Source organism: Macaca nemestrina, chromosome 20 (genome assembly GCF_043159975.1).
Source record: "Macaca nemestrina isolate mMacNem1 chromosome 20, mMacNem.hap1, whole genome shotgun sequence".
NCBI lineage: Eukaryota > Metazoa > Chordata > Mammalia > Primates > Cercopithecidae > Macaca > Macaca nemestrina.
In genome coordinates this window covers 27279905-27297009 of record NC_092144.1, presented here as the reverse complement: position 1 = coordinate 27297009, position 17105 = coordinate 27279905, and positions in this window count along the sequence as shown.

Genomic DNA, 17105 nt, shown 5'->3' with positions numbered 1-17105 from the left:
TCTAGCAAAGAGATCCACGAAATACAGATGTACCTCTGTGAGATGAATTAATAGAACACTCAGCAGTTTCTCAGAAAGCTTCTTTCCAGATTTCATCTGAGGATATTTCCTTTTTCACCATGGACCCCTAAGGGCTTCCAAATATCTCTTTGCCAATTCCACAAGAACTGTCTTAGCGAAAGGCTTCTTGAGGGGAAAGCTGTAACTCTGTGAGATGATTTCACAGAACAGAAAGAAGTTTCTCAGAAAGCTTCTTTCTCTTTGTTATCGGAGGTTATTTCCTTTGGCCCTATAGTGTTCAATGGGATCCGAAATATCTGTTCTCAGATTCCACAGAAATAAGTCTAGCAAAGAGATCCACGAAATACAGATGTAACTCTGTGAGATGAATTAACAGAACACTCAGCAGTTTCTCAGAAAGCTTCTTTCCAGATTTCACGTGAGGATATTTCCTTTTTCACCGTAGCCCTCTATGGGCTTCCAAATATCACTTTGCCAATTCCACGGAAACTGTCTTAGCGAAAGGCTTCTTGAGGGGAAAGCTGTAACTCTGTGAGATGATTTTACAGAACACAAAGAAGTTTCTCAGAAAGCTTCTTTCTCTTTGTTATCGGAGGATATTTCCTTTGGCCCTATAGTCTTCAATGGGATCCGAATTATCTGTTCTCAGATTCCACAGAAATAAGGCTAGCAAAAAGATCCACGACATACAGATGTAACTCTGTGAGATGAATTAACAGAACACTCAGCAGTTTCTCAGAAAGCTTCCTTCCAGATTTCATCTGAGGATATTTCCTTTTTCACCATAGCCCTCTATGGGCTTCCAAATATCACTTTGCCAATTCCACAAGAACTGTCTTAGCGAAAGGCTTCTTGAGGGGAAAGCTGTAACTCTGTGAGATGATTTCACAGAACACAAAGAAGTTTCTCAGAAAGCTTCTTTGTCTTTGTTATCGGAGATTATTTCCTTTGGCCCTATAGTCTTCAATGGGATCCGAAATATCTGTTCTCAGTTTCCACAGAAATAAGGCTAGCAACGAGATCCACGAAATACAGATGTAACTCTGTGAGATGAATTAACAGAACACTAAGCAGTTTCTCAGAAAGCTTCTTTCCAGATTTCATCTGAGGATATTTCCTTTTTCACCATAGCCCTCTATGGGCTTCCAAATATCACTTTGCCAATTCCACAAGAACTGTCTTAGCGAAAGGCTTCTTGAGGGGAAAGCTGTAACTCTGTGAGATGATTTCACAGAACACAAAGAAGTTTCTCAGAAAGCTTCTTTCTCTTTGTTATCGGAGGATATTTCCTTTGGCCCTATAGTCTTCAAAGGGATCCGAAATATCTGTTCTCAGATTCCACAGAAATAAGTCTAGCAAAGAGATCCACGAAATACAGATGTAACTCTGTGAGATGAATTAACAGAACACTCAGCAGTTTCACAGAAAGCTTCATTCCAGATTTCATCTGAGGATATTTCCTTTTTCACCATAGCCCTCTAAGGGCTTCCAAATATCACTTTGCCAATTCCACAAGAACTGTCTTAGCGAAAGGCTTCTTGAGGGGAAAGCTGTAACTCTGTGAGATGATTTCACAGAAAACAAAGAAGTTTCTCAGAAAGCTTCTTTCTCTTTGTTATCGGAGGATATTTCCTTTGGCCCTATAGTCTTCAAAGGGATCCGAAATATCTGTTCTCAGATTCCACAGAAATAAGGCTAGCAAAGAGATCCACGACATACAGATGTAATTCTGTGAGATGTATTAACAGAACACTCAGCAGTTTCTCAGAAAGCTTCCTTCCAGATTTCATCTGAGGATATTTCCTTTTTCACCGTCGCCCTCTATGGGCTTCCAAATATCACTTTGCCAATTCCACAAGAACTGTCTTAGCGAAAGGCTTCTTGAGGGGAAAGCTGTAACTCTGTGACATGATTTCACAGAACACAAAGAAGTTTCTCAGAAAGCTTCTTTCTCTTTGTTATCGGAGGTTATATCCTTTGGCCCTATAGTGTTCAATGGGATCCGAAATATCTGTTCTCAGATTCCACAGAAATAAGTCTAGCAAAGAGATCCACGAAATACAGATGTAACTCTGTGAGATGAATTAACAGAAAACTCAGCAGTTTCTCAGAAAGCTTCTTTCCAGATTTCACGTGAGGATATTTCCTTTTTCACCATAGCCCTCTATGGGCTTCCAAATATCACTTTGCCAATTCCACGAAAACTGTCTTAGCGAAAGGCTTCTTGAGGGGAAAGCTGTAACTCTGTGAGATGATTTTACAGAACACAAAGAAGTTTCTCAGAAAGCTTCTTTCTCTTTGTTATCGGAGGATATTTCCTTTGGCCCTATAGTCTTCAATGGGATCCGAATTATCTGTTCTCAGATTCCACAGAAATAAGGCTAGCAAAAAGATCCACGACATACAGATGTAACTCTGTGAGATGAATTAACAGAACACTCAGCAGTTTCTCAGAAAGCTTCCTTCCAGATTTCATCTGAGGATATTTCCTTTTTCACCATAGCCCTCTATGGGCTTCCAAATATCACTTTGCCAATTCCACAAGAACTGTCTTAGCGAAAGGCTTCTTGAGGGGAAAGCTGTAACTCTGTGACATGATTTCACAGAACACAAAGAAGTTTCTCAGAAAGCTTCTTTCTCTTTGTTATCAGAGATTTTTTCCTTTAGCCCTATAGTCTTCAAAGGGATCCGAAATAACTGTTCTCAGATTCCACAGAAATAAGTCTAGCAAAGAGATCCACGAAATACAGATGTAACTCTGTGAGATGAATTAACAGAACACTCAGCAGTTTCTCAGAAAGCTTCTTTCCAGATTTCATCTGAGGATATTTCCTTTTTCACCATAGCCATCTATGGGCTTCCAAATATCACTTTGCCAATTCCACAAGAACTGTCTTAGCGAAAGGCTTCTTGAGGGGGAAGCTGTAACTCTGTGAGATGATTTCACAGAACACAAAGAAGTTTCTCAGAAATCTTCTTTCTCTTTGTTATCGGAGGATATTTCCTTTGGCCCTATAGTCTTCAACAGGATCCGAAATATCTGTTCTCAGATTCCACAGAAATAAGTCTAGCAAAGAGATCCACGAAATACATATGCAACTCTGTGAGATGAATTAACAGAACACTAAGCAGTTTCTCAGAAATCTTCTTTCCAGATTTCATCTGAGGATATTTCCTATTTCACCATAGCCCTCTATGGGCTTCCAAATATCACTTTGCCAATTCCACAAGAACTGTCTTAGCGAAAGGCTTCTTGAGGGGAAAGCTGTAACTCTGTGAGATGATTTCACACAACACAAAGAAGTTTCTCCGAAAGCTTCTTTCTCTTTGTTATCGGAGGATATTTCCTTTAGCCCTATAGTCTTCAAAGGGATCCGAAATATCTGTTCTCAGATTCCACAGAAATAAGGCTAGCAAAGAGATCCACGAAATACAGATGTAACTCTGTGAGATGAATTAACAGAACACTCAGCAGTTTCTCAGAAAGCTTCCTTCCAGATTTCATCTGAGGATATTTCCTTTTTCACAATAGCCCTCTATGGGCTTCCAAATATCACTTTGCCAATTCCACGAAAACTGTCTTAGCGAAAGTCTTCTTGAGGGGAAAGCTGTAACTCTGTGAGATGATTTCACAGAACACAAAGAAGTTTCTCAGAAAGCTTCTTTCTCTTTGTTATCGGAGGATATTTCCTTTGGCCCTATAGTCTTCAATGGGATCCGAAATATCTGTTCTCAGATTCCACAGAAATAAGGCTAGCAAAGAGATCCACGACATACAGATGTAACTCTGTGAGATGAATTAACAGAACACTCAGCCGTTTCTCAGAAAGCTTCTTTCTCTTTGTTATCGGAGATTATTTCCTTTGGCCATAAAGTCTTCAAAGGGATCCGAATTATCTCTTCTCAGATTCCACAGAAATAAGGCTAGCAAAGAGATCCACGAAATACAGATGTAACTCTGTGAGATGAATTAACAGAACACTCAGCAGTTTCTCAGAAAGCTTCCTTCCAGATTTCATCTGAGGATATTTCCTTTTTCACCGTAGCCCTCTGTGGGCTTACAAATATCGCTTTGCCAATTCCACAAGAACTGTCTGAGCGAAAGGCTTCTTGAGGGGAAAGCTGTAACTCTGTGAGATGATTTCACAGAACACAAAGAAGTTTCTCAGAAAGTTTCTTTCTCTTTGTTATCGGAGATTATTTCCTTTGGCCCTATAGTCTTCAATGGGATCCGAAATATCTGTTCTCAGTTTCCACAGAAATAAGGCTAGCAAAGAGATCCACGAAATACAGATGTAACTCTGTGAGATGAATTAACAGAACACTAAGCAGTTTCTCAGAAAGCTTCTTTCCAGATTTCATCTGAGGATATTTCCTTTTTCACCATAGCCCTCTATGGGCTTCCAAATATCACTTTGCCAATTCCACAAAAACTGTCTTAGCGAAAGGCTTCTTGAGGGGAAAGCTGTAACTCTGTGAGATGATTTCACAGAACACAAAGAAGTTTCTCAGAAAGCTTCTTTCTCTTTGTTATCGGAGGATATTTCCTTTAGCCCTAGAGTCTTCAACAGGATCCGAAATATCTGTTCTCAGATTCCACAGAAATAAATCTAGCAAAGAGATCCACGAAATACAGATGTACCTCTGTGAGATGAATTAATAGAACACTCAGCAGTTTCTCAGAAAGCTTCTTTCCAGATTTCATCTGAGGATATTTCCTTTTTCACCATGGACCCCTAAGGGCTTCCAAATATCTCTTTGCCAATTCCACAAGAACTGTCTTAGCGAAAGGCTTCTTGAGGGGAAAGCTGTAACTCTGTGAGATGATTTCACAGAACAGAAAGAAGTTTCTCAGAAAGCTTCTTTCTCTTTGTTATCGGAGGTTATTTCCTTTGGCCCTATAGTGTTCAATGGGATCCGAAATATCTGTTCTCAGATTCCACAGAAATAAGTCTAGCAAAGAGATCCACGAAATACAGATGTAACTCTGTGAGATGAATTAACAGAACACTCAGCAGTTTCTCAGAAAGCTTCTTTCCAGATTTCACGTGAGGATATTTCCTTTTTCACCGTAGCCCTCTATGGGCTTCCAAATATCACTTTGCCAATTCCACGGAAACTGTCTTAGCGAAAGGCTTCTTGAGGGGAAAGCTGTAACTCTGTGAGATGATTTTACAGAACACAAAGAAGTTTCTCAGAAAGCTTCTTTCTCTTTGTTATCGGAGGATATTTCCTTTGGCCCTATAGTCTTCAATGGGATCCGAATTATCTGTTCTCAGATTCCACAGAAATAAGGCTAGCAAAAAGATCCACGACATACAGATGTAACTCTGTGAGATGAATTAACAGAACACTCAGCAGTTTCTCAGAAAGCTTCCTTCCAGATTTCATCTGAGGATATTTCCTTTTTCACCATAGCCCTCTATGGGCTTCCAAATATCACTTTGCCAATTCCACAAGAACTGTCTTAGCGAAAGGCTTCTTGAGGGGAAAGCTGTAACTCTGTGAGATGATTTCACAGAACACAAAGAAGTTTCTCAGAAAGCTTCTTTGTCTTTGTTATCGGAGATTATTTCCTTTGGCCCTATAGTCTTCAATGGGATCCGAAATATCTGTTCTCAGTTTCCACAGAAATAAGGCTAGCAAAGAGATCCACGAAATACAGATGTAACTCTGTGAGATGAATTAACAGAACACTAAGCAGTTTCTCAGAAAGCTTCTTTCCAGATTTCATCTGAGGATATTTCCTTTTTCACCATAGCCCTCTATGGGCTTCCAAATATCACTTTGCCAATTCCACAAGAACTGTCTTAGCGAAAGGCTTCTTGAGGGGAAAGCTGTAACTCTGTGAGATGATTTCACAGAACACAAAGAAGTTTCTCAGAAAGCTTCTTTCTCTTTGTTATCGGAGGATATTTCCTTTGGCCCTATAGTCTTCAAAGGGATCCGAAATATCTGTTCTCAGATTCCACAGAAATAAGTCTAGCAAAGAGATCCACGAAATACAGATGTAACTCTGTGAGATGAATTAACAGAACACTCAGCAGTTTCACAGAAAGCTTCTTTCCAGATTTCATCTGAGGATATTTCCTTTTTCAGCATAGCCCTCTAAGGGCTTCCAAATATCACTTTGCCAATTCCAGAAGAACTGTCTTAGCGAAAGGCTTCTTGAGGGGAAAGCTGTAACTCTGTGAGATGATTTCACAGAAAACAAAGAAGTTTCTCAGAAAGCTTCTTTCTCTTTGTTATCGGAGGATATTTCCTTTGGCCCTATAGTCTTCAAAGGGATCCGAAATATCTGTTCTCAGATTCCACAGAAATAAGGCTAGCAAAGAGATCCACGACATACAGATGTAATTCTGTGAGATGTATTAACAGAACACTCAGCAGTTTCTCAGAAAGCTTCCTTCCAGATTTCATCTGAGGATATTTCCTTTTTCACCATCGCTCTCTATGGGCTTCCAAATATCACTTTGCCAATTCCACAAGAACTGTCTTAGCGAAAGGCTTCTTGAGGGGAAAGCTGTAACTCTGTGAGATGATTTCACAGAACACAAAGAAGTTTCTCAGAAAGCTTCTTTCTCTTTGTTATCGGAGGTTATTTCCTTTGGCCCTATAGTGTTCAATGGGATCCGAAATATCTGTTCTCAGATTCCACAGAAATAAGTCTAGCAAAGAGATCCACGAAATACAGATGTAACTCTGTGAGATGAATTAACAGAACACTCAGCAGTTTCTCAGAAAGCTTCTTTCCAGATTTCACGTGAGGATATTTCCTTTTTCACCATAGCCCTCTATGGGCTTCCAAATATCACTTTGCCAATTCCACGAAAACTGTCTTAGCGAAAGGCTTCTTGAGGGGAAAGCTGTAACTCTGTGAGATGATTTTACAGAACACAAAGAAGTTTCTCAGAAAGCTTCTTTCTCTTTGTTATCGGAGGATATTTCCTTTGGCCCTATAGTCTTCAATGGGATCCGAATTATCTGTTCTCAGATTCCACAGAAATAAGGCTAGCAAAAAGATCCACGACATACAGATGTAACTCTGTGAGATGAATTAACAGAACACTCAGCAGTTTCTCAGAAAGCTTCCTTCCAGATTTCATCTGAGGATATTTCCTTTTTCACCATAGCCCTCTATGGGCTTCCAAATATCACTTTGCCAATTCCACAAGAACTGTCTTAGCGAAAGGCTTCTTGAGGGGAAAGCTGTAACTCTGTGACATGATTTCACAGAACACAAAGAAGTTTCTCAGAAAGCTTCTTTCTCTTTGTTATCAGAGATTTTTTCCTTTAGCCCTATAGTCTTCAAAGGGATCCGAAATAACTGTTCTCAGATTCCACAGAAAAAAGTCTAGCAATGAGATCCACGAAATACAGATGTAACTCTGTGAGATGAATTAACAGAACACTCAGCAGTTTCTCAGAAAGCTTCTTTCCAGATTTCATCTGAGGATATTTCCTTTTTCACCATAGCCATCTATGGGCTTCCAAATATCACTTTGCCAATTCCACAAGAACTGTCTTAGCGAAAGGCTTCTTGAGGGGGAAGCTGTAACTCTGTGAGATGATTTCACAGAACACAAAGAAGTTTCTCAGAAATCTTCTTTCTCTTTGTTATCGGAGGATATTTCCTTTGGCCCTATAGTCTTCAACAGGATCCGAAATATCTGTTCTCAGATTCCACAGAAATAAGTCTAGCAAAGAGATCCACGAAATACAGATGTAACTCTGTGAGATGAATTAACAGAACACTCAGCAGTTTCTCAGAAAGCTTCTTTCCAGATTTCATCTGAGGATATTTCCTTTTTCACCATAGACCTCTAAGGGCTTCCAAATATCACTTTGCCAATTCCACAAGAAATGTCTTAGCAAAAGGCTTCTTGAGGGGAAAGCTGTAACTCTGTGAGATGATTTCAGAGAACACAAAGAAGTTTCTCAGAAAGCTTCTTTTCTTTGTTATCGGAGATTATTTCCTTTGGCCCTATAGTCTTCAATGGAATCCGAAATATCTGTTCTCAGATTCCACAGAAATAAGTCTAGCAAAGAGATCCACGAAATACATATGCAACTCTGTGAGATGAATTAACAGAACACTAAGCAGTTTCTCAGAAATCTTCTTTCCAGATTTCATCTGAGGATATTTCCTATTTCACCATAGCCCTCTATGAGCTTCCAAATAGCACTTTGCCAATTCCACAAGAACTGTCTTAGCGAAAGGCTTCTTGAGGGGAAAGCTGTAACTCTGTGAGATGATTTCACACAACACAAAGAAGTTTCTCCGAAAGCTTCTTTCTCTTTGTTATCGGAGGATATTTCCTTTAGCCCTATAGTCTTCAAAGGGATCCGAAATATCTGTTCTCAGATTCCACAGAAAGAAGGCTAGCAAAGAGATTTACGAAAAACAGATGTAACTCTGTGAGATGAATTAACAGAACACTAAGCAGTTTCTCAGAAAGCTTCTTTCCAGATTTCATCTGAGGATATTTCCTTTTTCACCATAGTCCTCTAAGGGATTCCAAATATCACTTTGCCAATTCCACAAGAACTGTCTTAGAGAAAGGCTTCTTGAGGGGAAAGCTGTAACTCTGTGAGATGATTTCACAGAACACAAAGAAGTTTCTCAGAAAGCTTCTTTCTCTTTGTTATCGGAGGATATTTCCTTTGGCCCTATAGTCTTCAATGGGTTCCGAAATATCTGTTCTCAGATTCCACAGAAATAAGGCTAGCAAAGAGATCCACGAAATACAGATGTAACTCTGTGAGATGAATTAACAGAACACTCAGCAGTTTCTCAGAAAGCTTCCTTCCAGATTTCATCTGAGGATATTTCCTTTTTCACCGTAGCCCTCTGTGGGCTTACAAATATCGCTTTGCCAATTCCACAAGAACTGTCTGAGCGAAAGGCTTCTTGAGGGGAAAGCTGTAACTCTGTGAGATGATTTCACAGAACACAAAGAAGTTTCTCAGAAAGTTTCTTTCTCTTTGTTATCGGAGATTATTTCCTTTGGCCCTATAGTCTTCAAAGGGATCCGAAATATCTGTTCTCAGTTTCCACAGAAATAAGGCTAGCAAAGAGATCCACGAAATACAGATGTAACTCTGTGAGATGAATTAACAGAACACTAAGCAGTTTCTCAGAAAGCTTCTTTCCAGATTTCATCTGAGGATATTTCCTTTTTCACCATAGCTCTCTATGGGCTTCCAAATATCACTTTGCCAATTCCTCAAGAACTGTCTTAGGGAAAGGCTTCTTGAGGGGAAAGCTGTAACTCAGTGAGATGATTTCAGAGAACACAAAGAAGTTTCTCAGAAAGCTTCTTTCTCTTTGTTATCGGAGGATATTTCCTTTGGCCCTATAGTCTTCAAAGGGATCCGAAATATCTGTTCTCAGATTCCACAGAAATAAGTCTAGCAAAGAGATCCACGAAATACAGATGTAACTCTGTGAGATGAATTAACAGAACACTAAGCAGTTTCACAGAAAGCTTCTTTCCAGATTTCATCTGAGGATATTTCCTTTTTCAGCATAGCCCTCTAAGGGCTTCCAAATATCACTTTGCCAATTCCACAAGAACTGTCTTAGCGAAAGGCTTCTTGAGAGGAAAGCTGTAACTCTGTGAGATGATTTCACAGAACACAAAGAAGTTTCTCAGAAAGCTTCTTTCTCTTTGTTATCGGAGGATATTTCCTTTGGCCCTATAGTCTTCAAAGGGATCCGAAATATCAGTTCTCAGATTCCACAGAAATAAGTCTAGCAAAGAGATCCACGACATACAGATGTAACTCTGTGAGATGAATTAACAGAACACTCAGCAGTTTCTCAGAAAGCTTCCTTCCAGATTTCATCTGAGGATATTTCCTTTTTCACCATAGCCCTCTATGGGCTTCCAAATATCACTTTGCCAATTCCACAAGAACTGTCTTAGCGAAAGGCTTCTTGAGGGGAAAGCTGTAACTCTGTGAGATGATTTCACAGAACACAAAGAAGTTTCTCAGAAAGCTTCTTTCTCTTTGTTATCGGAGGATATTTCCTTTGGCCCTATAGTCTTCAACAGGATCCGAAATATCTGTTCTCAGATTCCACAGAAATAAGTCTAGCAAAGAGATCCACGAAATACAGATGTAACTCTGTGAGATGAATTAATAGAACACTCAGCAGTTTCTCAGAAAGCTTCTTTCCAGATTTCATCTGAGGATATTTCCTTTTTCACCATGGACCCCTAAGGGCTTCCAAATATCTCTTTGCCAATTCCACAAGAACTGTCTTAGCGAAAGGCTTCTTGAGGGGAAAGCTGTAACTCTGTGAGATGATTTCACAGAACACAAAGAAGTTTCTCAGAAAGCTTCTTTCTCTTTGTTATCTGAGGATATTTCCTTTGGCCCTATAGTCTTCAATGGGATCCGAAATATCTGTTCTCAGATTCCACAGAAATAAGGCTAGCAAAGAGATCCACGACATACAGATGTAACTCTGTGAGATGAATTAACAGAACACTCAGCAGTTTCTCAGAAAGCTTCTTTCCAGATTTCATCGGAGGATATTTCCTTTTTCACCATAGCCCTCTATGGGCTTCCAAATATCACTTTGCCAATTCCACAAGAACTGTCTTAGCGAAAGGCTTCTTGAGGGGAAAGCTGTAACTCTGTGAGATGATTTCACAGAACACAAAGAAGTTTCTCAGAAAGCTTCTTTCTTTTTGTTATCGGAGATTATTTCCTTTGGCCCTATACTCTTCAATGGGATCCGAAATATCTGTTCTCAGATTCCACAGAAATAAGGCTAGCAAAGTGATCCACGAAATACAGATGTAACTCTGTGAGATGAATTAACAGAACACTAAGCAGTTTCTCAGAAAGCTTCTTTCCAGATTTCATCTGAGGATATTTCCTTTTTCACCATAGCCCTCAATGGGCTTCCAAATATCACTTTGCCAATTCCACAAGAACTGTCTTAGCGAAAGGCTTCTTGAGGGGGAAGCTGTAACTCTGTGAGATGATTTCCCAGAACACAAAGAAGTTTCTCAGAAAGCTTCTTTCTCTTTGTTATCGGAGGATATTTCCTTTGGCCCTATAGTCTTCAACAGGATCCGAAATATCTGTTCTCAGATTCCACAGAAATAAGTCTAGCAAAGAGATCCACGAAATACAGATGTAACTCTGTGAGATGAATTAACAGAACACTCAGCAGTTTCTCAGAAAGCTTCTTTCCAGATTTCATGTGAGGATATTTCCTTTTTCACCATAGCCCTCTATGGGCTTCCAAATATCACTTTGCCAATTCCACGAAAACTGTCTTAGCGAAAGGCTTCTTGAGGGGAAAGCTGTAACTCTGTGAGATGATTTCACAGAACACAAAGAAGTTTCTCAGAAAGCTTCTTTCTCTTTGTTATCGGAGGATATTTCCTTTGGCCCTATAGTCTTCAAAGGGATCCGAAATATCTGTTCTCAGATTCCACAGAAATAAACCTAGCAAAGAGATCCACGAAATACAGATGTAACTCTGTGAGATGAATTAACAGAACACTAAGCAGTTTCACAGAAAGCTTCATTCCAGATTTCATCTGAGGATATTTCCTTTTTCACCATAGCCCTCTATGGGCTTCCAAATATCACTTTGCCAATTCCACAAGAACTGTCTTAGCGAAAGGCTTCTTGAGGGGAAAGCTGTAACTCTGTGAGATGATTTCACAGAACACAAAGAAGTTTCTCAGAAAGCTTCTTTCTCTTTGTTATCGGAGGATATTTCCTTTGGCCCTATAGTCTTCAATGGGATCCGAAATATCTGTTCTCAGATTCCACAGAAATAAGGCTAGCAAAGAGATCCACGACATACAGATGTAACTCTGTGAGATGAATTAACAGAACACTCAGCAGTTTCTCAGAAAGCTTCCTAACAGATTTCATCTGAGGATATTTCCTTTTTCACCATAGCCCTCTATGGGCTTCCAAATATCACTTTGCCAATTCCACAAGAACTGTCTTAGCGAAAGGCTTCTTGAGGGGAAAGCTGTAACTCTGTGAGATGATTTCACAGAACACAAAGAAGTTTCTCAGAAAGCTTCTTTCTCTTTGTTATCGGAGGATATTTCCTTTGGCCCTATAGTCTTCAATGGGATCCGAAATATCTGTTCTCAGATTCCACAGAAATAAGGCTAGCAAAGAGACCCACGACATACAGATGTAACTCTGTGAGATGAATTAACAGAACACTCAGCAGTATCTCAGAAAGCTTCCTTCCAGATTTCATCTGAGGATATTTCCTTTTTCACCATAGCCCTCTATGGGCTTCCAAATATCACTTTGCCAATTCCACAGGAACTGTCTTAGCGAAAGGCTTCTTGAGGAGAAAGCTGTAACTCTGTGAGATGATTTCAGAGAACACAAAGAAGTTTCTCAGAAAGCTTCTTTGTCTTTGTTATCGGAGATTATTTCCTTTGGCCCTATAGTCTTCAAAGGGATCCGAAATATCTGTTCTCAGTTTCCACAGAAATAAGGCTAGCAAAGAGATCCACGAAATACAGATGTAACTCTGTGAGATGAATTAACAGAACACTAGGCAGTTTCTCAGAAAGCTTCTTTCCAGATTTCATCTGAGGATATTTCCTTTTTCACCATAGCCCTCTATGGGCTTCCAAATATCACTTTGCCAATTCCACAAGAACTGTCTTAGCGAAAGGCTTCTTGAGGGGAAAGCTGTAACTCTGTGAGATGATTTCACAGAACACAAAGAAGTTTCTCAGAAAGCTTCTTTCTCTTTGTTATCGGAGGATATTTCCTTTGGCCCTATAGTCTTCAAAGGGATCCGAAATATCTGTTCTCAGATTCCACAGAAATAAGTCTAGCAAAGAGATCCACGAAATACAGATGTAACTCTGTGAGATGAATTAACAGAACACTCAGCAGTTTCACAGAAAGCTTCTTTCCAGATTTCATCTGAGGATATTTCCTTTTTCAGCATAGCCCTCTAAGGGCTTCCAAATATCACTTTGCCAATTCCACAAGAACTGTCTTAGCGAAAGGCTTCTTGAGGGGAAAGCTGTAACTCTGTGAGATGATTTCACAGAACACAAAGAAGTTTCTCAGAAAGCTTCTTTCTCTTTGTTATCGGAGGATATTTCCTTTGGCCCTATAGTCTTCAAAGGGATCCGAAATATCTGTTCTCAGATTCCACAGAAATAAGTCTAGCAAAGAGATCCACGACATACAGATGTAATTCTGTGGATGTATTAACAGAACACTCAGCAGTTTCTCAGAAAGCTTCCTTCCAGATTTCATCTGAGGATATTTCCTTTTTCACCATAGCCCTCTATGGGCTTCCAAATATCACTTTGCCAATTCCACAAGAACTGTCTTAGCGAAAGGCTTCTTGAGGGGAAAGCTGTAACTCTGTGAGATGATTTCACAGAACAGAAAGAAGTTTCTCAGAAAGCTTCTTTCTCTTTTTTATCGGAGGTTATTTCCTTTGGCCCTATAGTGTTCAATGGGATCCGAAATATCTGTTCTGAGTTTCCACAGAAATAAACCTAGCAAAGAGATCCACGAAATACAGATGTAACTCTGTGAGATGAATTAACAGAACACTAAGCAGTTTCACAGAAAGCTTCATTCCAGATTTCATCTGAGGATATTTCCTTTTTCACCATAGCCCTCTATGGGCTTCCAAATATCACTTTGCCAATTCCACGAGAACTGTCTTAGCGAAAGGCTTCTTGAGGGGAAAGCTGTAACTCTGTGAGATGATTTCACAGAACACAAAGAAGTTTCTCAGAAAGCTTCTTTCTCTTTGTTATCGGAGGATATTTCCTTTGGCCCTATAGTCTTCAATGGGATCCGAAATATCTGTTCTCAGATTCCACAGAAATAAGGCTAGCAAAGAGATCCACGACATACAGATGTAACTCTGTGAGATGAATTAACAGAACACTCAGCAGTTTCTCAGAAAGCTTCCTTCCAGATTTCATCTGAGGATATTTCCTTTTTCACCATAGCCCTCTATGGGCTTCCAAATATCACTTTGCCAATTCCACAAGAACTGTCTTAGCGAAAGGCTTCTTGAGGGGAAAGCTGTAACTCTGTGAGATGATTTCACAGAACACAAAGAAGTTTCTCAGAAAGCTTCTTTCTCTTTGTTATCGGAGGATATTTCCTTTGGCCCTATAGTCTTCAATGGGATCCGAAATATCTGTTCTCAGATTCCACAGAAATAAGGCTAGCAAAAAGATCCACGACATACAGATGTAACTCTGTGAGATGAATTAACAGAACACTCAGCACTTTCTCAGAAAGCTTCCTTCCAGATTTCATCTGAGGATATTTCCTTTTTCACCGTAGCCCTCTATGGGCTTCCAAATATCACTTTGCCAATTCCACAAGAACTGTCTTAGCGAAAGGCTTCTTGAGGGGAAAGCTGTAACTCTGTGAGATGATTTCACAGAACACAAAGAAGTTTCTCAGAAAGCTTCTTTGTCTTTGTTATCGGAGATTATTTCCTTTGGCCCTATAGTCTTCAAAGGGATCCGAAATATCTGTTCTCAGTTTCCACAGAAATAAGGCTAGCAAAGAGATCCACGAAATACAGATGTAACTCTGTGAGATGAATTAACAGAACACTAAGCAGTTTCTCAGAAAGCTTCTTTCCAGATTTCATCTGAGGATATTTCCTTTTTCACCATAGCCCTCTATGGGCTTCCAAATATCACTTTGCCAATTCCACAAGAACTGTCTTAGCGAAAGGCTTCTTGAGGGGTAAGCTGTAACTCTGTGAGATGATTTCACAGAACACAAAGAAGTTTCTCAGAAAGCTTCTTTCTCTTTGTTATCGAAGGATATTTCCTTTGGCCCTATAGTCTTCAAAGGGATCCGAAATATCTGTTCTCAGATTCCACAGAAATAAGTCTAGCAAAGAGATCCACGAAATACAGATGTAACTCTGTGAGATGAATTAACAGAACACTCAGCAGTTTCACAGAAAGCTTCTTTCCAGATTTCATCTGAGGATATTTCCTTTTTCAGCATAGCCCTCTAAGGGCTTCCAAATATCACTTTGCCAATTCCACAAGAACTGTCTTAGCGAAAGGCTTCTTGAGGGGAAAGCTGTAACTCTGTGAGATGATTTCACAGAACACAAAGAAGTTTCTCAGAAAGCTTCTTTCTCTTTGTTATCGGAGGATATTTCCTTTGGCCCTATAGTCTTCAAAGGGATCCGAAATATCTGTTCTCAGATTCCACAGAAATAAGGCTAGCAAAGAGATCCACGACATACAGATGTAATTCTGTGAGATATATTAACAGAACACTCAGCAGTTTCTCAGAAAGCTTCCTTCCAGATTTCATCTGAGATTATTTCCTTTTTCACCATAGCCCTCTATGGGCTTCCAAATATCACTTTGCCAATTCCACAAGAACTGTCTTAGCGAAAGGCTTCTTGAGGGGAAAGCTGTAACTCTGTGAGATGATTTCACAGAACACAAAGAAGTTTCTCAGAAAGCTTCTTTCTCTTTGTTATCGGAGGTTATTTCCTTTGGCCCTATAGTGTTCAATGGGATCCGAAATATCTGTTCTCAGATTCCACAGAAATAAGTCTAGCAAAGAGATCCACGAAATACAGATGTAACTCTGTGAGATGAATTAACAGAACACTCAGCAGTTTCTCAGAAAGCTTCTTTCCAGATTTCACGTGAGGATATTTCCTTTTTCACCATAGCCCTCTATGGGCTTCCAAATATCACTTTGCCAATTCCACGAAAACTGTCTTAGCAAAAGGCTTCTTGAGGGGAAAGCTGTAACTCTGTGAGATGATTTTACAGAACACAAAGAAGTTTCTCAGAAAGCTTCTTTCTCTTTGTTATCGGAGGATATTTCCTTTGGCCCTATAGTCTTCAATGGGATCCGAATTATCTGTTCTCAGATTCCACAGAAATAAGGCTAGCAAAAAGATCCACGACATACAGATGTAACTCTGTGAGATGAATTAACAGAACACTCAGCAGTTTCTCAGAAAGCTTCCTTCCAGATTTCATCTGAGGATATTTCCTTTTTCACCATAGCCCTCTATGGGCTTCCAAATATCACTTTGCCAATTCCACAAGAACTGTCTTAGCGAAAGGCTTCTTGAGGGGAAAGCTGTAACTCTGTGAGATGATTTCACAGAACACAAAGAAGTTTCTCAGAAAGCTTCTTTCTCTTTGTTATCAGAGATTTTTTCCTTTAGCCCTATAGTCTTCAAAGGGATCCGAAATAACTGTTCTCAGATTCCACAGAAATAAGTCTAGCAAAGAGATACACGAAATACAGATGTAACTCTGTGAGATGAATTAACAGAACACTCAGCAGTTTCTCAGAAAGCTTCTTTCCAGATTTCATCTGAGGATATTTCCTTTTTCACCATAGCCCTCTATGGGCTTCCAAATATCACTTTGCCAATTCCACAAGAACTGTCTTAGCGAAAGGCTTCTTGAGGGGAAAGCTGTAACTCTGTGAGATGATTTCACAGAACACAAAGAAGTTTCTCAGAAAGCTTCTTTCTCTTTGTTATCGGAGGATATTTCCTTTAGCCCTAGAGTCTTCAACAGGATCCGAAATATCTGTTCTCAGATTCCACAGAAATAAGTCTAGCAAAGAGATCCACGAAATACAGATGTACCTCTGTGAGATGAATTAATAGAACACTCAGCAGTTTCTCAGAAAGCTTCTTTCCAGATTTCATCTGAGGATATTTCCTTTTTCACCATGGACCCCTAAGGGCTTCCAAATATCTCTTTGCCAATTCCACAAGAACTGTCTTAGCGAAAGGCTTCTTGAGGGGAAAGCTGTAACTCTGTGAGATGATTTCACAGAACAGAAAGAAGTTTCTCAGAAAGCTTCTTTCTCTTTGTTATCGGAGGTTATTTCCTTTGGCCCTATAGTGTTCAATGGGATCCGAAATATCTGTTCTCAGATTCCACAGAAATAAGTCTAGCAAAGAGATCCACGAAATACAGATGTAACTCTGTGAGATGAATTAACAGAACACTCAGCAGTTTCTCAGAAAGCTTCTTTCCAGATTTCACGTGAGGATATTTCCTTTTTCACCATAGCCCTCT